We start from the raw sequence: 22,908 nt of genomic DNA, 5'->3' as shown, positions 1-22,908 counted from the left end.
ATACAATGTAATAGATTAGTTTTACTCAATGATTGTTGAAAGGTGATACCTCAATTAACAAATCCTCAGGGAAAGAGGCAGTGTTGAAATAAATATGCTCCAATCTCCTTCATAAATCAAGCCAGGCAGAACTGCCTCTAGGCATTGGCAAGACAAAAAAAACTGAGCAGAGTGGCTTTTAGCCCTGCCCAGATGGAAGCAAACAGGGCTACCCCTTGGCAAATTTATAAAATGTTTCAAAGTTCTGTTTCTCTACCTTTTACTTTGTTACCCTTTAATAGGCTGCCCTCTTTCTGACTTAAGGAACTCCATACCTTTTTTTTTTCCATCAGAAATTGGTTTTGTATCCATTGTATTTGTTGATGAATACACAGAATGTTAATTTAATGTGAATGAATTTTAATTGATGTGGTAAACCAAACCAGTCCTTTGAATTCAAGCCTTTTATAAATACAAGCTTTATGAATCCTTGGGCTCTGAGCTGCTCACTGCAGTAGCCCAAGCATCTAGCTCAGTTCCTGGCAGGCAAATCACAGATGGTAGTTGAATGAATAATGAAAGACTTGTTTTCTTTGCACTTGAAGGAATCCAAGCTGAAGGAGTGAGAGAGGGAAAGGCTTGGGTGTCGTGGGGCAGCAGGGGAGGCTTAGTGAAATATGGGTGAATTGAAATCTTAGTAGGTCTCCTCTGAGAATAACCTTGACTTATTTCCTCCAGAGTATCTGATAGATATGTCAGAAATAGATGGGTTTCTTCCCCTTTGTCCCACAGCCTAGCTTTTTTGTGTCTCTGTAGAAAACAAGGAGGGACTGTGGCTCCTGGGGGCAGAGGTGCTTGTACTTCGTTTTGTAGTTATTTTGCTCAGCTACCTAACTTGCTGGGTCCAGGGTGAAATGAAAAATGAGGGGCCCCTTGTTCAAAGATTATTAAGAATTTCATGCCCTCATACACTGCTGGTTGGAATGCAAAATGATGTGGCCACTTTGGAAAAGAATCCGGCAGTTCCTTAAAATTTAAACTGAGTTACCATATGATCTAGCAATTCTACTCCTAGGTATAGACCTGAGAGAATTGAAAACAGGTTTACACAAAAACCTATACATGGATGTTCATAACAGCATTATTTATAATAGCCAAAAAGTGCAAACAACCTCATGTCCATTAACTGATGAATGCACAAACACAATGCAGTATAGCTATGCAATGGGATATTGTATACATTGTATCCATACAGTGGAATATTATTCAGCAACAAAAGGTAATGATAAAGCGCTGATACATGCTACAAGGCATATGATGCCTGAAAACGTTATGCTAAGTGAGAGAAACCAGATACAAAAGGCAACATATTGTGAGATTACCTTTATGTGAAATGCCCCCAAATTGGCAAATCTATAGAGGCCTAAAGTGGATTAGTGGTTTCCAGATTCCGGGGGAATGGGGGAGTGGGGAGTGACTGCTGCTAATGGGTGCAAGATTTCTGTTTGGAGTGATGAAAAGGTTCTGAAATAAGATAGTGATGATAGTTGTACAACCTTGTGAATATACTAAAAAAAAAGATGAATTGCACACTTTAAAGGATGATTTTTATGGTATGTAAATTATATCTCAATGAAAACATTACAAATTTCAAGACAGCAGTAGCAGAGCATTAAAGCGAGCCTCGAGCCCTTCTGAGTTCAGGTCTCTGCGCAGTTGTACCAATGCACACTCATGCAGCTGACCCTGCCTTTGGTCTCTTAAGCCCTCTCACTCTTTGCCTCCTCTCTTCCTAACTCATGTTGCATATTTTCTTCCACATTTAATGCTGTGTTAACTAACACACGGCATGTAAAGCAGTTGAGGATACAGTGATTGACTATCCCAGTTAGCCAGGGATTGAGGGATTGAGAGATTTCCCGGGAGGTGGGACTTTCAATGCTAAAACTAGGAAAAATCCCAGGCAAATTGGGAGGAGTTTGTCACTCCAGTGGTGCATAAACATTATTTTATATAATCATTTTGCCAAATTGAAATCCTGAAACACATCTTCAGGTCTCTGATTTCTACCAGTGATGATGGGAGTGTGGTGTGTAGCATTGGTCCTGGGCCCTATAGTCACTTTATTTGTTTGGCAGAAATTCACAATTTCAGGCCTCTCCCAGGCCTATTGAATCAGAACCTACACTGCTACTAGATCCCCAAATGACTCACATGTACTTTAAAGATCTGTGCCCTGAGGTGGAGGACAAATGATGGCTGAGCAGAGAGAAGATCTGGGCTCTGGTCCTGGATTTGACACTAATTGGCTGTGTAAACTCAGACAAGTTGCTTAACTTCTCTGGACCTTAGTGTCTTCATTCGTGGAACATAGAAGTTGGATTCTTACAGTAGTGATTAGTGGACACATAAATATTTGTTATATGCATCTGGATTTGAACAACCCAGACCTACTTAACTCCTAAATTAGAAAACTCTCCTTTGATCATTTACTAGCTTTGTAACTTTGATCAGATGACTTTCAGTTTTCTCATGAGGGGTTATTGTGAAGAATAAGAAAAACAGCATTTACAAAGTGCCTGGCTCAGGGTAGACTCTCTTTAAATGGTAGTTGTTATTTTTTGTGTTACTAAAATCTAAGCTTCTGATAAGACTGTACATTAGAATACATCCTCATGAAAAGAACTGGATCTGGATATCCTTTTCGTTACTGGAAGAATCCTTGTGTCTGGAGTTGAAGAGCATGTAGACTCTTAGGTGAAAGTATGTATTTGACTCCTGATTCCTTCTTATTTAGATGATTTTTAGCTTGGAGATTTCCCACAAGTCCAGTCTGCATCTACTCAGCACCTAAATCTGTGTCTTAGGATAGAGCTATCAGTTACAAGGAAAAATATCAGGAAAAACATCTGCAAACAGGATACATCAATATGGTTTTCATGGTTAAGCAAGCTAAGCTTTGATCTTTGGAAAACAATGATGACTGAAGTTCAGAGCTTGAGGTTTTCTGTGGAGGCTGAATTTTCCCAGTTAACAGAGGCACGCGACAGTTCTGAATCTATAAGGTCTTTGTTGGATATTTTTTGTTGTTCTTTGGTCCCAACACTCCATCAGATTTACATGTGGGAGATATAATTAGCCATAGACTGATTGCAAAGTATCAGCCATAATTTAAAAATATGAATTAACATAAAATGGCAAACATTAAAAGTTAATGTTAACTTGATGCTCATTTATTTTTGCATCCAAATGAGCCTTATTAAGTTACTCAGTCCATCTAAACATCAGGGTTTTTTTTCTCATATGCCAAGTTGTGATAACAATTTCTTATTCTAAATGCTGATTACACTTTTGAAATGCGCAGGTCCAGTCTGTTGTCAATAATCAATTTTCAGTTTCTTCTGTGACTTGGTTTAAACTGACATCACTGTACCATTTGGTATCTTAAAGTCCTGAGTACTTTTTAAAGGGCTTTCTAATGGAAATTATATTTGGACAGTCAAGGCCCTGTGGTTTCCTTCACTGTCAGCATGATCAATAAGTTTGGGCAGGTGGGTGGAGTGCAGATGGGGATGGAATGTATGGAAATGTAGCAGGCCTGTGAGATGTGGGCTTAAATAAGCAAATCAAGCCAATTGGCTTAGAGTTATGATGGTTGGCTTTCTAATGCATATTCAGGGTAGGCTGAAAAAATGTATGAAATTTAATTGTACCATAAAGCTGTCACCAGAAAATATATACTGAATATCAAGCAGGGTAACATGTCTTCTGGAGAGTTAATCTGTGAAAGTTAAAAAAATTCAAAGAATGTTATAGTTGAATAAGTAATAGGAAGAAATAGGTGGTGCTAGGGAACAGTTTTCGGAACAACAAACAAATTGCACAAACTCAAATTTAATGAATGAAGCACAACTGATGGCTTATTGTCATTAGCAATTTCCCTATCGAACATGTAGAAAAATTTGGGAAAAAAGAGTGTAAAAAGTGAGGCAATTTTAACATTTTCTATGCCAAAGATTTAAGACAATGTATCCACAATATTTTAGATTATCATTAATATTGTAATACTAGATGCTTTAGTATCAATGAGTGGAGTTTTGCTACTTTATAGTGAAAATCAGTGTTTCTGTAAGCCGGACTGAAAATCCCTGATACTTCATCTAGGAGAGAGATTGCTTCTCAAACTTCAATGTGCGTGTGAATCACCCGGGGATCTTTTTTTTTTTTTTTTGAGACGGAGTCTCGCTCTGTCGCCCAGGCTGGAGTGCAGTGGCGCAATCTCGGCTCACTGCAAGCTCCGCCTCCCGGGTTCACGCCATTCTCCTGCCTCAGCCTCTCCGAGTAGCTGGGACTACAGGCGCCCGCCACCACGCCCGGCTAATTTTTTTGTATTTTTAGTAGAGACGGGGTTTCACCATGGTCTCCATCTCCTGACCTCGTGATCCGCCCACCTCGGCCTCCCAAAGTGCTGGGATTACAAGCGTGAGCCACTGCGCCCGGCCGGGGATCTTAAGGTATAGATTTTTTTGGTATTTTTTTATAGAGGTAAAATTCACATAACATAAAATTAATCGTTGACCATTTTAAAGTGCACAACTCAGTGGCATTTAATATATTTACAGTGTTGTGCAACCATCACGTCTATTTAGTTCCAAGACATTTTTTCCTTCAAGGAATCTCTGCGCCCATCAAGCAGTCACTCCTCATTCCTCCCTTGCCCTCAGCTCCTGACCACCACCCGTCTGTTTTCTGTTGCCATGGATTTGCCTGGTCTTGATGCTTCAGATAAATAAAGCCATACGGTACGTGACCTTTCATGTTCTGGCTTCTTTCACGAAAATGCGGATTGTGATTCCGAAAGTTTGGGGACAGAGGCTGACTTTCTTGCATTTTTAACTCTCTCCCAAGTGATGCTGATGCTGCTGGTGTATGGATCTTGGATGAGGCTACATCTCCTGGGTGGAGGTGCTGCAGTGCAGTGAGCATTAGGGAAGACTGGAGCACTGATTCTCTGGCTTCCTGTTGAACTGCTGATACGATCAAGTGGACTTGTTGGCTTATTGGTGCTCAGAGATATTGAGGATCCCCAATAGATCCTTTTCACAGAATTGTGTAAAACTTCAGAACATGTACATTGTCATTTATGCTTTATTTTGTCAAATTATTTTTGCCGTCTGTATCAGAGTTGGCAAACTGTGGCCTGGGGGTCAAATCCAGCCCACTGACTGTTTTTATAAAGCCCGCCAGCCAAGAATGGCTTTTATTTTTTAAAAAATGGTTGAAGAACAATCAAAAGAATAGTAATATTTTATGGCACATGAACATTATATAAAATTGAAATTTCAGTGTTCACAGATAAAGTTTTATTGGAAGACAGCCAAGCTCATTTGTTTACATATTGTCTATGGCTGCTTTCATGATACAACAGCAGAGTTGACGGAGACCATATGGCCCACAAAGCCAAAAATATTTACTGTCTGGTCTTTTTCAGACAAAGTTTGCTAACCCTTTATGTATATGATGACTTCAGCCTGCAAGTACAGAATAAAGACGGTGAGATAACCTACAAAGTCCTCATGAAGAGAAAAGGCATGCACTATTAGGCATGTAAACCAGAAGTTAAACATTACCAGAAAAAAAAAAACAGCTCACAGAGATGAGTTTTACAAAGCAGAGCTTTTAAAGAAGTTCTAATTTCCTAGTCAAAACAAAGAGCTAAAAATCAGATTTCTGCTCTTGACCAAGCATTAAAACCTTTTTTCTTTCTTTTTCTTTTTTTTTTTTTTTAAGCCACTCTGGCCATCTCTTGTGAGCCTCCTCATATTTCCATGGCTGTAAAGCTGTATGTGAAAATGTCAAGTGCTTTTTAAGAATGGATTTTACACTTGCCATTTTCAAGTGCAGTGGATTTACACTTCAAAAAGTCAGACACGACTTCGTAATTGAATTGCACCTGATCTTTTCAAGTGCGAGGCCCTGGAACTTGGCATCAAGGACAAGCTCAGAACTAGACTGAGTTTTTAGAGGTGGAGTCTATCCTGCATTCAGGCTTTTAAAGTGAATAACAGATGACTTATGCAGTTGAAATACTTTTGCATTCCAGCCTAAATTATTGATGGAAGTTCACAATGTTAATTTTCCTGGTTTATTTTTTGATATTAAAGAAATTATGGGCTGGGTGACCTAGGATTTGTGATACACCCACATCTGACTGGCAGAGCCACTAGGGTAATTTCTAAGGAAATGATAGTTTAAGCTTTAAGGATTGTGTCAGGTTTTCATATCTAAAAGATGAATGGACTAGAGACTGCCATTATGAAAAGCCCAAGGTTGCCCCCAAGAAACGTTCAGTGGAAGTTACTGGCTGTACTCAGGATGTCAGTCATTCAGAAGACAGACATACACACACATTTAAACTTTCACAAAGATGTAGTCTTTGTGCCTCTTGAAGAATAAAAAGGAATGTATCTAAATCCCGAGGTTCTAGAAAACTTTTTTTAAAGGAACAAATCAAAATAAATGAAACACGGTTTTTTCTGACTCACAAAAAAAAACCTGTTAGCCCAATATTTTGGCAAAATTTGCATTCTTTACATTAAGGAAATGCACTGACTTGAGTTTTGTGTCCTTATTTGCTTCTGATATCTTAGAAGAAGATTGCATGTAAATTTTTCTGAGGCATAGTTACATGTAAAGTACGAAAATATTTGTAAGTGTGCCCTAAAGATACACCTTTCTTTAGGACAGCTGTGCATATTTGTAAAATCTGCAAGTTCTAGATAGTTATTCCTTCTGCAAAACCTGATGAATGATATTTGAAATTCAGAGGAAGCACTGGATGAAAGAAGCATGAAGTCCCCTGGCAAATGGAGAGCAGAAGTTACACCAACATGTTCTCTTCTGTGTCCTCCTAATGCTCCCTGCAGGGAGTTAGCCAAACTGGAAGGTCTGAGTTCTCCACAGGACCACCCTCACATCTGATGTCAACTGCAAGTTTAGGGGGTTCCCTAAACCATCCCCTGGTTCCATAATTCACTAGAAAGTCTCACAACACTCACTGAAACTGACAATACTTGTGGTTATGGTTTATTACAGGAAAGGATACAGGTTAAAATCAGCCAAAGAAAGAGACCTATAGGGCAGAGTTTGGGGGTTCCAGTCATGAAGGTTTTGTTGTCCTCAGCATGTATTGCCCGCCTAGTATCAATGTGTGACAATATACATAGAGTATTGCCAACCAGGGAAGCGCACATGAGCCTTGGTGGCCACAGGATATTGGGGCTTCATTACATAGGCATGAGTGAATGATTGACTGCCCATGTGGTTGAAGTTGGTCACCAGGTGGACTGACACAATATGACCCAGCGCTGCCCCCTTAAATCACATGGTTGGTCTTGTTGGCATGGCCAGTCTCCAAACTAAGACTGTTAGGCGTGGCCACTGGATATGACACAGATGACCTCCCAGAAGCCGAGGGCAAGGGCCAGACCTCTCTTTGGGTAAAACCCCATTTTACACTGTAGACTTCCCTTTAAAAAAAAAAAAATTTTCTAGAGAGGGCAGTAACCTCAAAGTGTTACCAACCTTTGGGAAAACTGGTCTCCTATACTTCCTTAAGCACTTTGTTTTATACTTGAAATTAGTAAGTGAATGGAGAAGAATGAGAGTTCTTCAGTCCGTAAGACCCTCATCCATATACCAAAGAAAAGAGTTTTGTTATTTATTTAGAGAAGAGTAAAACCTTTTATTCTAGATAGTTTCAAAGACAAAACAAATTACAATAAAAAATATAGAGATCATCTACTGTTCTATATTCATCTGGATTACATGTTCAAAAGAAAATACAAGGCCAGGCGCGGTGGCTCTCACTTGTAATCCCAGCACTTTGGGAGGCCGAGGCGGGCGGATCACGAGGTCAGGAGATCGAGACCACAGTGAAACCCCGTGTCTACTAAAAATACAAAAAATTAGCTGGGCGTGGTGGCGGGCGCCTGTAGTCCCAGCTACTTGGAGAGGCTGAGGCAGGAGAATGGCGTAAACCCGAGAGGTGGAGCTTGCAGTGAGCCGAGATTGCGCCACTGCACTCCTGCCTGGGCGACAGAGCGAGACTCCGTCTCAAAAATAAAAAATAAATAAATAAATCAAAAGAAAATACAAATTAAGCTTTTATCCTTTTCATTGCTGACAACTTTTTGAGACTAATGTCATTGTTTCAAATGGTAATGCTTACTTATTATAAAAACATCAAACAATAGATACAGTAAAAAAGAATAAAGATGCACTCATTAAATATTTCAGTATCCAGAGATAACCATGTTCATAATTCTATTTCTTATCAATTTTAACAAACTTTATTCTTTTTATTTGCTTTCTTGTCTGTTTTCTTTACCATATCATGAGCTTTCTGAGGGCAGGGACCAAGTCTCTTGTTTAACCACTGAATCACTAACCAATTACAGCATAGTGTCTGGCACAATCTCCAGAGATTTGCTTAATCAATGATCAGTGAACATCCATTTAGTCATAGTATTCATATATGCACAGAGATACATAGATAGCTATAGAATGTAAGATCCATCAGCTCAGAGCTTTTTGCACATTTTGTTTCACTTCTATATTTCACTTGTCCAGAACAGAGGTCAGCAAACTAACCACCAGGAGCTGAATGCATCCAGCAGCCTAGTTTTTGTAAGTAAAGCTTTGTTGGAACATAGGTGCACCCATTTATTTACACATCACCTATGGCTGTTTTCATATGACAATGGCAGAGTTGAGCAGCTGTATAGGGGCCTTGTGGCCTACAAAGCCTAAAGTATTTACTATGTGGACTTCCATGGAAAATATTATTTTCTGTTTTTTTTTTTTTTTTTTGAGATAGGGCCTCATTCTGTCACCCAGGCTAGAGGGCAGTGGCGTGATCTTGGCTCACCACAACCTCTACCTCCTGGGTTCAAGTGATTCTCCTGCCTCAGCTTCCCGAGTGGCTGGGATTACAGGAGGCTGCCACCACACCTGGCTAATTTTTGTATTTTTAGTAGAGATGAGGTTTCACCATGTTGGCCAGGCTGGTCTTGAACTCCTGACCTCAGGTAATCCTGAGGCCCTCAGGCCCGCCTCGGCCTCGGCCTCCCAAAGTGCTGGGATTACAGGCGTGAGCCACTGCACCTGGCCGGAAAACATTTTCTGACCTCTGCTATAGAGTAATATCTGTCACTTAGTATTTGATGAATCTTTGTTGAATGAATAATTTTTTAAATAAATTCTATATAGTCATATTTAACAATATTTCAAATATCTCAGTCATGCAATTATTATAAATAGTTGCCTTGTTTTTTATTTTTTAATTTTTCTCCTCCTGTGTCTCCACACACCACCCTAAATAGTTGTTTTAAATTTTATTTGCATACCATAATATATTCAACTAGTTGCCTTTTATTAGATGTTTAAGATATTTTCTTTTGTGTGTGTGTGTGCTTTGTAAAGAGCCACACAGTGAACATGCATCTTTTCCTGTGAGTACCACTGTATTAGGGTAAATTTAAAGAAGTGGGATTTCTGGGTCAAAGGATACTCACATTTTTATGTTTTTGATGTATTTTGGCAGACTGTTTCCCAGAAAGGTAGTACCAATAATATTTCATTTCCTCATAACTGTAGCCCAACATGTGAAATTAAGAGCAAGATTTTTAGTCAGCCAAGACATAAATATGAAAAAAAAGTCAGATGGAAATCACATGACTTCTAAGCTTCTTTTGGTAATAGAACTGACTCTTCCTGCCACAATGATGGGAGATATAAATGGTTTTTATTTGCCAAATTAAAAGCATGGTGGTGCCCTTGATTACATTTACATTTACCACTAATTCCCTGAGCTCTTGAACACAGGAGGAAAAAATCATTATGATAATGAAGGCAGCTATTTTTAAACAAATGTATGCATGTACATTTTAGAAACAGAAACGTTATGTTCTTTAAAGTGTGAAAAATGCTTACATATAATTCATTTATTCATGTGAAACAATATAATAAAATATACTAATTTTTTTTAAAGGGCTTGTTTCACCTTTAGAAAGGAATAAGGTGGCAATCTAATTTCTGGGCTCCTTGATGGCAGGCTCGAAGTGTGTACTGACAGTGATGTATTTGGAAATTACTCTGATTCAAGAGTTCACAAAACTGAGCTGGGATGCCTGCTGCAGTCCTGCATTTCACCAGGAACAGCTTGCTTGTTCGTCTTATTTGGAGGTGTGTAAAAGGCCTAGTCACAGCGGGGTGGGGTGGGAGGGGGAGAGTGGAGGAGGTGTTCTGGCCTCATCAGCTTTTTTGAAAAGCCAGCTGGAAACTGAAATCGAGCTCCATTAGCAGTGCACTGGGAGGGCACCAGGGTTAAGTTCCTAGACCCGAATGCTAAGCTCCTTATGTTTTAAATCTTCTGTCAAGAAGATTACTGACCTTCCCTTTGATGCAATGCAAAAAGTTAGTGGGTTGAGTAGTAAAATTTCAGACCTCTTAGTCACAGATAAAACTAGGTATTCAGAAGGAAGAAAAGCCTGCCTGTGTGCTGAACTGAGGAAATGGATAACTTCATTGTGCAGCCAAGGGTGCTCTTTCCCTTCTGTTTAATGACTTAAGCAGCGGTGGCAAATAGCCAGATGGCATGTAATGGAATTTAGGTAGCTATGAAGCAGGTAGGGGACCGAGAAGGAGTCAAAGGCAAGGGAAGCATAATGCCTCGCTGTGTGGCTTCATTGCGTGGTTCGAGGGCACCCAGCTATTCTGTCCGTCCTGCACTGGATCGACACTGCATGAAATGAAACAGAGGGTTGGAAATTAGCTGGTGAACAAGATGACGAAGAAACACAAACAAGGCTCTTCAGAGCTGGAAAGCTTCTGGGGCCATTGCTACAGCTCAGAAGCCCCCTGCAATACGTCAGGGACCCAGCTTTTTAAGGTAAAAGCCAGAGATGCCTTGTAAGAGTCAGTGTCTCCCTGGAAAAGTACAACTCATACACAGGAAAGTCTAATTTTCTTTTCAGCATACTTTTCTTAATCTCAATCTGTAGCGACTTCAACCAATTCCTCTAGTAAGGATGGAGAAAATAATGGTTTAAAGAAATAAAACAGACTATACCTTTACTGATCCCCTTCTGAATCCAGGTGACAATTGTCACTGCCACTGAGAGTAGGTTTTGCAGATCTGACAACATAGAATGTCTTTATTTCAGGTTTACTTATGGCTGTCTATACAGTAGAACCTAAAAAAAGAATGTTAGAAATCATCTGGAAATTTTGTCAATGGAATAGTAAAAATAAAAAATAAATAGTAAATATTCTGGAAGACATCTGAAGAGCATGCCACCATATGCAAAACCCAAATTGGCTGGATAATTACCATCTTTGTTTCTAACTTCCTTCTAGTTTCTTTTACAAATTGCAATTGACAACTAGAACTTAACTGGAAAAGAAAATCCATATGACTGCTGATTAGATCACTCAGGAAGTGGGAATATTTATTTGTTAAATGACTTCCAAAGGTTATTTGCTGAGAGACAGCTGCTATACTGGAACTTCTAAGTCAAGATTATTGACGGCAACTGTTAGGCCCAGTCCATTAGAAACAAATCAGCATATAAACTAGTGGATGATTGTTTTAGTTATAGAAGAGATGATGGATATACGGAAGTCTCTCATTTTAATGAGATGCCAGTTGTGGGCAATTATTCAGTTACTTTTTTGGTAATTGCTCAGTTTATCATAGCAGGTATATTTAAAAGTAGCAGAGTTAATTTTTCCATAGATGTTTTATTGTGATTGATTTTTTGGGGGTAACCACTGCCTTTTCTTCAGTTTCTAGTTTTTCCAGGCTAAAAATTGTGGTGACCCAGTTTTTTGGTGTGGAATATTTTAACTTAAGGGCATGTATTTATGCAACAGAGAAGATTCAGTATTCATTTCAAAGGAGAATTTTATTCCTGCCCCAAAATGCTCCCATAGCTCACGGCCAAGTGGAGGTGAAATCACCTTTCTGTGCTTGTCAGGCTTTTCAATTGTCATCTAAGAATGTTAACTCTATTCCTAGCTCAACTGCCTGCCCAAGTATGAGGATTTTTATTGAATTAACAGCATAAAATAACTGTACTTTGGTTATTTTTTGTTGTTGTTGGGGAGTACAGCATTAAACTCACTGCTGTACGCATTATCTCTCAAAAGCTCAGGGGAGCTCCACAGTATTCATGGAGGGGGAATATTGTTGTGTGGAGGCCATGCAGTTTAAACACTCCTCTAGACAACCCAAAATGACGCCTCGATTAAGCCAGAGCAGAGAAATCTGTGTACCTAGACCGATTCATAGTGTCCCCTGGAGACTTGCTTTCTACTGATCTGATGTTGGAGTTGTGCCATCACCAGGGTAACCAACTGTCCTAAACAGTTGCTCCAGACAGTCCTGGTTTGGGAACTGAAAGTCCCACATCAGGAAGTGTCCTAGTCCAGGACAAACTTGGACAGTTGGTCACGCTACCAGTTAGGCATATGTCTCAATAAAATTCACATGTGCATCTAACGTGAGGCCATGAATATCTTTGTGTGAATTCTCAGGAGGTAATTCTCTCTGGTCTTAGTTTCTCCTGAGCAACTGTGTATTTAACCAAACAACCTAAGGTCACTGTGAATTGTAAAATTGAAGAGTTTACTTTTTCTTTGCATTGGCAAAAAAAGAGCCAAATTTCTGGCAGAACTAATGGATTCATTTTTGTGTTAGCCACATATCTGGTTCAATTTTACTTCATTTCCTTTCCTTTTTTTTTTTGTTTCTTTTTCCTTTCTCTGCCACTTCAGCTGTGCTAACCAGTTATGTTTTGCATAGCCGTGATAACTGCCTTTGATCTTCTTTTGTTAAAGAGGAGGCATAAATAAAAATTGCTATGTTTCACCACAAAACTAATGTTGTAGGTCAGGTTTTCCAAGAAGGAGACTGATAAGGAAACTTGCTCTCAGGATCCATTAGGTGGAGGGGAGGAGAGCGGAAGGAGGAAGCAGGACAGGTAGATGCCAAGTTGGCCGCATCACAGTCACAAGAAGGCTTCAGCCAGCCCCATGAGAGCTCTGCAGCTGGGAGGTCCCCTCAGAGTTGTCCTGGGTTTGGGCAAAGAGGATGGCCCTTGCGCTCCCTCCCCACCTTGGGGAATGAGTTATGGAACATGACCTGGCCATGGGAAGGGGTATGACCTTGGGATATGGCTTCTCTTCAAGCTGAAGAGCAGATCTTAGAGAGGTCAGGTGGCAGCAGCTGTTCCAGCAGCTCCAAGAATAAGTCCTCCAGCATCACAGTGTCCTTCACAACCAGCATTTCCATCTTTCCACAATGATCCACCTGGCTGAAAGGCTGTGTGCAGTGGTAGAAGGAGCAGGGAAGTATTGGCTGTCCATCTGTAAAATAAGGATACTAATACCTTCACTGCAGAATTTTTGTGAAGATCAGTTGGGTCCTATATATAAAGCACTTATCACAGAGTATGCCATGTCGTAGATAAATAAATGACAACTACTATCATCTCTCTCTCTCTTTCCACATGGGCGTAATGAATCAATTAATGCATGCTGAATGGATCATTTTACTGAGTGATCTGTCTTTGCATCAAGGTAGTTAAAAAGTTTAAGAAAAACCAAAACAAAACCAATTTGAAGCATGCACATCCTAATACTAGTAGTTTTAACAGACTTTCTTTAACAAATTAATAGCAAAAATATATATGTAAGATATCCTAGGGAGATTATTTGAAGGTCCCTAATGTGGGATTTCTCATGAGTGTCTTGAGTCTTTGGGATGAAGAATTAGGAGAAGCCAGAGGAGTAGGTACAAAGGTGGCTAGGCAGCTTTGATGCTTTCCCAGTTGTCTTGGGGATTTTTTACATTTGGGGCATTTCTATGACCCACATTTTTTTTTTTTTGTCAGGCACCGTGAAAGCAAGAGACCAAAAACAGATGACAGAAAATGAGAATAATGATGGTTGAAGAAAAGGAAAGAACTTAATTAAAGAAGGCAACACAGTCTTAAAGCTAAAAAATTTAAAAATAAAATAAGGTAACTATCACTGTGATACATTTTAAAATAAAGTATTTTTAAAGAGTAGAGTGTAAAAAGATTAAAGACAAATGAAACCCATGAGGTTAAAAACCAATACAATAATGCTGAGGTAAAATAAATAAATACAATGAGATAAACTAAAAATATAGCACAGAAATATTTGAAATTCTTTTGAACAATTAAGATGAAACATTTCATAAATGTATGACTGGAACAGTTGTTTTATAAACCTGAGGTTAAAGACATACATGAAGACCCAAAATAATCTATTTACATTTAAGACCATTAAGAAGACATTTGATTATGTTCACTGTATTAAGTAATTTCAAATTGAATGTCTGGTCCTTTAAAGAGCTTTTTTGGTACCATTTACTTACAGTGTGAATTTGCCTAGAAAATGTGAATGAAGAGCAGCTGAATATAGGTAGAGTGACATTATGTTTGATTCCTTTAAAAGACATTTGAGAGCTGAGAAGGCAGTTAGGAAATATAACTCATCCCTACCCCTGTCACCTACCTTTCTCTCTCTCTCTCTCTCTCTCTCTCTCTCTGTCTCTCACTCTCTCTCTGTCTCTCTCTGACACACACACACACACACACACACACACACACACACACAGATTCCAAAAAAGCAGAAGTTTGCAGTCCTAAAGAAGTGTTTAAATATCATTGTGCAGATTATTTGTTGATCCCTGGAGTGCTTGTTAAAGGCACTTATTCTTGGAGTCTTCTCCAATCTACTGAATCAGAATTGCTGGAGCTTGGGCCTGGGAATATGCATTCTAACAAATGTGACAGGTAATGCTGATGTCCACTAAAGTCTGATAACCACTGTTTCAAGTGACAGGAATAATAACCTAGAGTGGGGAGGTGGGAACTGGTGACATATAGAGCAGCTGAGAGGCAGTGAAAAGGTCTTTAACACGTATGTTTGAAAAATCAGCTGTCTCTAAGCTGAAACTGACACAGAAAAGAGAAAATCGTATAAGAGATACTCATCAAATTTGTATACAACTCAATAGAAAGAAGGGTTAACATGATAGATGACAGCATTAAAGCTCAAAAGGGTCTTGACAGGCTGTGAAATAGGATTGAAATTAAGACGTTGAAATGTAACAGGGATAAATGTAAAATCCTATATTTGGATTGACAAAGGAAAAAAAGAATTCACTGCACAAGGTGAAGATGCAAGCAAGCAACTTAGTAAGCATTCATAAATGAGGACCCAGGAGATATTGTTGATGGTGTCCATTGTAGAAGCCACCAGAGTAAAAAGGCTGCCAATAAAGCTACAACTATGTGAGTCTGGATTTGTAGAGAGAGGTGGAGTGGGGTGAAGTGAGCTTGAATTTCTTGATGAAACATTTCAAGGAGAATATTGAAGAACCAGAGCTCAGCCAGAGGAAGTGGCCAGGATGAGAGGACTGCAAAAATTGTGCTAAATGAAAGACAACTGAGATTTAACATAGAAAAGGCAGGTTTTTCCAAATATTTAAAGGTATCTGTCATTTACAGTAGGGAATAATCAAAGAACAGATGAGACTGTGAGATCTTGAGGAAGCTAAAGACTGGGGCGTGGAAGGATTGAGTAGAACCAGATAGAGAGTTTTGGAGAAAAACGACTACGAGAAAGGTTTGGTTGAGTATACAAAGTCAGTTCAGCTGAATGGTGGCAGCAGAAAATTAATTGATTGGAGATTAGAGAGGAGTGGGTGGTGAGTATACAGAGGCTATATTTGTAGATAACTCATTCTAGAATTTTGCCAGAGAAGATAGAGGAAAAAATTGGGTGAATCTCTAGAAAAGACACCAGACTTGACTGTAATTTTAAGATAGGGAAGTCCTATGGGCATTTGATGGGGTGACTAGATCTAGGTTTGCAGATTTATGTCTTTGTCCCAGGGTGTTGTCAATATGGTGTCCCCTTTCATGCTCAGAAGTATCCTGGTGTTGATAAATCTCATGGTTTCACAGTATTTGAAGGTTGAGGGAAGTGAGCCAGTGGAGAGAGCACGTATAATGAGGGAGCAAGTCCTGCCAGGCCCTGGTTGGGCAGCAACAGGCCTGGGTCGGCCAGGGAGCCTGGCCAGGAATATGATTGGATGGAAGAGGCTCTGGCAGGTGCTGTGAATCCAATGGCCGGGTGCCAAGTCTGGAACTCTGCGGGAACCAGCAGGGTTCAGCATTCTGTTTGGCAGTAATGAAGACTTTTGCATTTTAATAGAGAATTTTCAAGAAGGGAAGCCTTCAGGGATCCAATGGATATGGTCAGAGAGATACTCTGGCAGTGTCTGCCTGGGGCCTCTCTGCCAGACCATTCAAAGGCCAGCTACAAAGTCCATTCATTTTCAAAGGCATGCAACCAGAAGCTCAGTGAGTGTCTCTCTTCTGCAGGGATTTCTGTCTCCAAAGTGGAATGGGGACAATCTTGCTTCATTAGCAATAGGCAAAAAGTAGAAACTATTTAGCCAGAGTGAGTTGTGTAAGTCTAAACCTCATAACCATGATAAATATACCATCAATGAGGGCTGCAGACATGGATGCTTTTTTGTGAGTGCACATTAATTGTGACCCATGGCTTTGCATGTCCTGTGGAATTCCCACTTACAAAAGGCAGATTTAATAACCTGGGTTTTTCAAATGCAAGGGAACCTGGGACTCTCAGCCATCCTTTTAACTGTTTGTTAGCCACTTTGTGATTGTATTTCTTTCTCTGACATGAAGGGGAGATAGGTACATTAAAACCTCATCTGTGGTTAAGAGCACAGTTATTGCAATTAGAGAAATCTGGTCGGAAGCTCATTTCTATTACTTACTATTTGTTGTTTGCCCTTGGTCAAATGACATATCTGAGCCTCAGTTGCCTCCTAGGTGAAATAGGAATAATGATAGTATAGACTTCATAAATTTGTTGTAGGGATTAAATGAAGTGATGGATGTAAAGCGATTAGCATGTTTAACTTATTACATAGTTGGTTTGAACAAATAGTACCTGTTACTATTTGTATTGTTCTTATAATGCTGCCTTGTGGATGAGATGTTTGAGGAAAGCTCCATGTAGAGTGAGGGAGTGCTTCAGCTTAGGTCTATTTTTCAAACATTACTGAGCACTTCATAGGTATGCGAAGGACTTTGCTGTTCAGGAAAGTTACTTCTGAATGAAGAGCTTTGTTCTGTGCTGGCCTAGTGGGTACTGTCTGTGCACTTTGGGTGAAACATGCATCTCTTCCTGATGTGGTTGTGAGTTTATTGAATCACATTTGATGATAATAACAATAACAATACACACCACCTTAAAGTTGCATAGTGCACAGCCCTAGGCTAGACCACTAGTGACTTCCCTGAGCGTTAAAACTCACATGGACAGTGCTTTACAGTTAACCAGTGTCTTCAAACAAAAGTGTGTGTGTGTGTGTGTGTGTGTGTGTGCATGTGTGTGTGAAGGTCATTACCTCATCACAGTAGCCACATTGCTGGGGGCAGGGTAGATATTATTTCTCTCATTCCTTTGGTTGAACTCAACTAGGTTTGTTTGATTGCTTTTGAAAAAGAGTGTTGATTGAACAGCTTTTATGAGAATAGACAAGATTACACTATGCTTTGTAATCTTTAGTGATCTTTTTTTCCAGAGAGTTATACATTCAAATTTGGTGGCAAATTGAATTCATGCTGCACTTCAGGACTGCAGATTAGTTAAAAACGATTAAGCGCTGCAATATTGGAATTAGCGATTTTTCACCATTTCTTCATACCCTTTTTATGGTTAGAAGTGATACACGGCCATCAGTGAGCACTGACAGCCTTAGAAAACACCACCTTTTCTTCCCTCCCTCCCTCCCTTCCTTTCTCAAATGCTTATTTCTCTTCTATTTTGTGCAACTAAAGGTTGCAATGTATAGATCAACATGCCTTTAAAATATACTTTAATTTAAAATATGTCTACATATGGTCATTTATCTTTCCACCTAGCCTGATTTCTTTTTCTCCATGGGCTTAGTTTGTGGGTCTGGAGCCAATTTACATTGCTGACTAAAACAAGCCTAGATAGTTTGTGACCCATTTTTGTTAGAAGTTTTTCTCTCCCTCGTCTACAACCACAGCCATTAAGATAGCTTACACTAGCCTGGCTAATGATTTTCAGATTTGAGTCTCAGAAAACTGTGAGCATGAGGTTTTCAGAAACACTTAGAATCACTGAAGCTGAGTTCTCTCATCTGTGAAATGACCGTATTAACATTCTCCTAAAATACGGGAATTGAAATGTACCTTCTAATTCCTGGTTGATGAGTTTTTAAGGCCAAAACTTTAGCCTATGTAATTCACCTTAAAAGCAAAGTATGACTGACTTGATAACAAAGATTTCTAGGTCCATCGTCGACATTCTTTTTTTAATTTTTTTATTATTATTATTATTTTTGAGACGGAGTTTCTCTCTTGTTGCCCAGGCTGGAGTGCAATGGCCCGATTTCGGCTCACTGCAACCCCTGCCTCCCGGGTTCAGGTGATTCTCCTGTCTCAGCCTCCCTAGTAGCTGGGATTACAGGCATGCTCCACTGTGCCTGGCTAATTTTGTATTTCTAGTAGAGACGGGGTTTCTCCATGTTGGTCAGGCTGGTCTCGAACTTCCAACCTCAGGTGATCCACCTGCCTTGGCCTCCCAAAGTGCTGGGATTACAGGCATGAGCCACCGTGCCTGGCCCAACATTCTTTAATACCAGCAATCCTGGTGGTGATGTTGGTGGTGGAGGTGATGTCACTACCAGCAATGCAAAAAGATAGATGAAAAAAGACCCGTAAGTATCAGAGCATAGTAATCGACGTGTCACAAGCAGTCATTTAGCATTATGGTTCGAGGTAATAATGAAAATGTCATTTCAAATTATTCTATCATTTATTAAGAAGACATAAATGACATCCTCAAAATTCAGGTTAAGATCAACAAGTGTTCTTTGAGCCATTAGCTGCAGGGTCATTTTGACCTTAGTTTGGTCCAGAGACCATCTTGTCTCTGCCTTTCCTGTTCCTGTGCATTTTGTGTGATAGCATGGCACAGTAAAGCAAGCATGGACTTTGGAATCAGTCACACTGGGGTTAGGATCTAGGGTGGTTTACTTACAAATTGTGCAACATATTTAACTGTGAGTAGTCTGCTTTCTAAAATGTAAAAATGAGAATAATGCCACCTTCCTCAGTGTGGTTGTGAAGATTAAATGTGATAATGCTGAGAAGTTCTTTGCACAAAAAATTGGTTGTATTTGTGGAATGGTTGTTCCACTCTTTTTAAACACACACACACACACACACACACACACACACACACACACACACACACACATATTTTTTTGAGACAGAGTCTTGCTCTGTCGCCCAGGCTGAAGTGGTGTGATCTTGGCTCACTGCAACCTCAACTTCCCAGGCTCAGGTGATCCTCCTACCACAGTCTCCTGAGTAGCTGGGACTACAGGTGCGCACCACCACTCCTGGCTAATTTTTTTATTTTTTGTGCAGGCAGGGTTTCACCATGCTTCCCAAGCCGGTCTTTAACTCCTGAGCTCAAGCAATTCTCCTGCCTCAGGATCCCAAAGTTCTGGGATTATGGGTGTGAGCCACTGCACCCAGCCTTACAGATATTATTTTTACTCTTCACTCAACTTAGCTAGATGACCCTCTTATTTCCATTTTATCGATGAGAAATCAGAGAGGTTAAGTGACTTGTTGATGCTACATAGTAAGGAACTGAGTAGGCTTCACACCTGGGTTTACAGTTTCCGCAGCGTGAGCCTTTACTGTGTTCCCTCCCACATAGTAGGTCTTCAACAATGGTAGATTTTCTGCTCGTTCCATGAAGGTTTGTAACTGAGGGTCTGAAAGAAATAATTTCTTCTTATTAAATAAGTACAGTTAGATAGAAGGAATAAGATCCAGTATTTGGTAGCACAACAGGATGACTATAGTTAACAATAATTTATTGTATATTTTAAAATAACTAAAATAATGGAATTAGAATGTTCCTAACATAAAGAAATGATAAATGTTTGAGGTGATAGACACCCCAATGACTCTGATTTGATCATTACACATTGTATGCCTGTATCAAAACAGCACATGCACCCAACAAATACATACAACTATTATGTACCTATAATAACTAAAAATAAATGTTTTAAAAGGAAGGATTATTGCATAATTTACACATTCATTACATATTTATCTTGCAAAAAAAGATTGTAGATTTATGACTTCCAGGAAAAATAAAAGCTTACAACCTTCTATACTGACACTCTATGAAGCTGGGTGAGGGATTCTGGATGTTATTAGTCACATGATCCTAATGACATTGCTCAGAATTGAAGGTTCTTGCTATATCCTTAAATATTCTCTTTCTTTTTTTTTAAAAAAAGGGTTTTTATTTTGATATAATTTGAGCTTACAGAAAATTTACCAGAATAGTACAAGGAACTTCTGTATACCCTTTATCCAGATTTGCCAAGTTTATACATGCATATTTCTCTCCACTTGCTTTATAATTCTGTGTATATAGTTATATACATATATGTGTGTAATCCACAGTGCAATGATTTAATCCACATCCACAGCATGTGCTGTTGTGATACAGGCATATAATGTGTAATGACCAAATCAGGGTAAATAGAGTATTTTACATACATATATGTGTGTATATAAAATATACATAGAATTTTTTTTTTTTTTTGAGACAGAGTCTCACTCTGTCGCCCAGGCTGGAGTGCAGTGGCGCAATCTCAGCTCACTGCAAGCTCCACCTCCCGGGTTCACGCCATTCTCCTGCCTCAGCCTCTCCGAGTAGCTGGGACTACAGGCGCCCGCCACCACGCCCGGCTAATTTTTTTGTATTTTTAGTAGAGACGGGGTTTCATCGTGGTCTCGATCTCCTGACCTCGTGATCCGCCTGCCTCGGCCTCCCAAAGTGCTGGGATTACAAGCGTGAGCCACCGCGCCCAGCCAAAATATACACAGAGTTTTTTTCCTGCACCACTTCAGAGTAAGTTATAAGACCTCAGATACATCATGTTCCTTTAAGATTATATGTGGTAGTGTGTCTTTCCTTTGAACAAGGAAATCTCTGACAATAACCACAGTATAATGATCAAAATCAAGAGTTGTAACATTGACACAGTACAATGATTTAATCTACAGTCCATATTCAAATATTGTCCATTCCCCAAGATCACTCCAGGATCACTCATTATTTTTAATTGTCATGTCTCTTTACTGTCATTCAGTCTGGAACAATTCTTCAGCCTTTGTGTTTTTGACTTTGAAATTTTGCATAGTACAGGCCAGTTATTTTGTAGAATATTGCTCAATTGACTTGTGTGATATTTCTTTATGCTTAGATTTGGGTTATAGTGTTTGGCAAGAAAACCATAGAAGTGATGTTGTGGGCCAGGCACGCTGGCTGACGCCTGTAATCCCAGCACTTTGGGAAGCCGAGGCGGGCAGATCACCTGAGGTCAGGACTTTGAGACCAGCCTGGCTAACATGGTGAAACGCTGTCTCTACTAAAAATACAAAAAAGTTAGCCAGGCATGGTGGTGTGTGCCTATAATCCCAGCTACTCGGGAGGCTGAGGCAAGAGAATTGCTTGAACCCGGTAGTGGAGGTTACATTAAGCTGAGAACGTGCCACTGCACTCCAGCCTGGGCAACAGAGAGGGACTCTGTTTAAAACAAAACAAAACAAAACAAAACAAAACAAAACAAAACAAAACAAACAAACAATAATAACAAAGAAGTGATGTTTGTTGTGTCTTTCTCAGTGCATTATTGTATTGGGTTGCCTATGATGTTGATTGGCTCCAATTTCAGTATTGTTAAATTTTATTACTTGCTTAAGATGAAGTCTGCAAGATTTTTCCAATGAAAGTTACTATTTTTTCTTTATAATTAATAAGTAATTTATGTGGAGATGCTTTGAGATTTTGTACATATCTTGCTCTTCATCAAATTGATTTGCTTACCAATTTTAGCATTTGTTAGTGATTTTCTAACACCCATTCTTTATTTTATATGCATTAGCATTCTACTGTCAGAAAATGTTTTCCCTTGTCCTCCATTTATCTAACTAATTATTTATTTTTATCAGTATGGACTCATGGATTCTTATTTTAGTCAATGAGTCATAATTCATTACTATCACTATTTATTTTGTTGCTTAAAGTGTCTTGCATTTGGTCAGTGGAAATCTTAAGTTGGCTTTTGTGTCTTTTGGGCATGTTTCTATCATTTTTTTTGAAACACTTTTGTACTTTCTTGCACAAGATGTTCCAGGCTCATTTTGTACTTATTCTGTCATAACCCTGAAATCAATCTTTTTTTTTTCCACAGAGCTTTGGTTCTTTTTAGGGGAGAATGCTATATAAAAACCAAGCTCTGGCAGGTGTTGATACTGGAGTGCAGTTTACTTCTAGTGTAAGTAGCTCTCAGTGTACACAGCTAGGAAACACACATACACACACGTGTAGACACACACACACGCACACAAACATATTTATAGTTATTTCTCTTCTGCCTATCATCTATATATTAGAAATCTATATATTAGAAATCCTGGGTTATTTCTCATACTTCCAGTTCCAACTCAACACCATAGGCTTTTTATTGCAGCCTTCCCCTTTCCATATTTGTAACTTTCATCTCCAACAGTGAAAAACCTGGCTGCCACTATACAAAATATTTACTAATTTATTCAGACTTAGAAGCTAGTGCTAGAATTCTTAACCCATACTATTGCCAAAACTAAGCCTATGTACTAGAGTTCAATCTTTATTTATAATTATTTTGAGGATAAAAATGGTATACAA

The 22,908-nt window shown here is 39.3% G+C and overlaps 1 long non-coding RNA gene across 1 annotated transcript; it reads right to left on the bottom strand.

Moving 5' to 3' along the window:
* Positions 1 to 940: 940 nt before the first annotated feature.
* On the bottom strand, positions 941 to 19,702 carry LOC115837338. The gene is made up of 3 exons (XR_004032394.1): positions 19,692 to 19,702; positions 16,430 to 16,435; positions 941 to 1,018 (listed from the first exon to the last, which is right to left on the bottom strand). It is a non-coding gene; the product is annotated as an uncharacterized LOC115837338 (long non-coding RNA).
* Between the last annotated feature and the right edge of the window lie 3,206 nt (positions 19,703 to 22,908).

The sequence above is a fragment of the Nomascus leucogenys genome, chromosome 11, assembly GCF_006542625.1.
Source record: "Nomascus leucogenys isolate Asia chromosome 11, Asia_NLE_v1, whole genome shotgun sequence".
NCBI lineage: Eukaryota > Metazoa > Chordata > Mammalia > Primates > Hylobatidae > Nomascus > Nomascus leucogenys.
The sequence above is the reverse complement of the archived record's forward strand: the minus strand, read 5'-3'. Positions and strand labels throughout refer to the sequence as shown.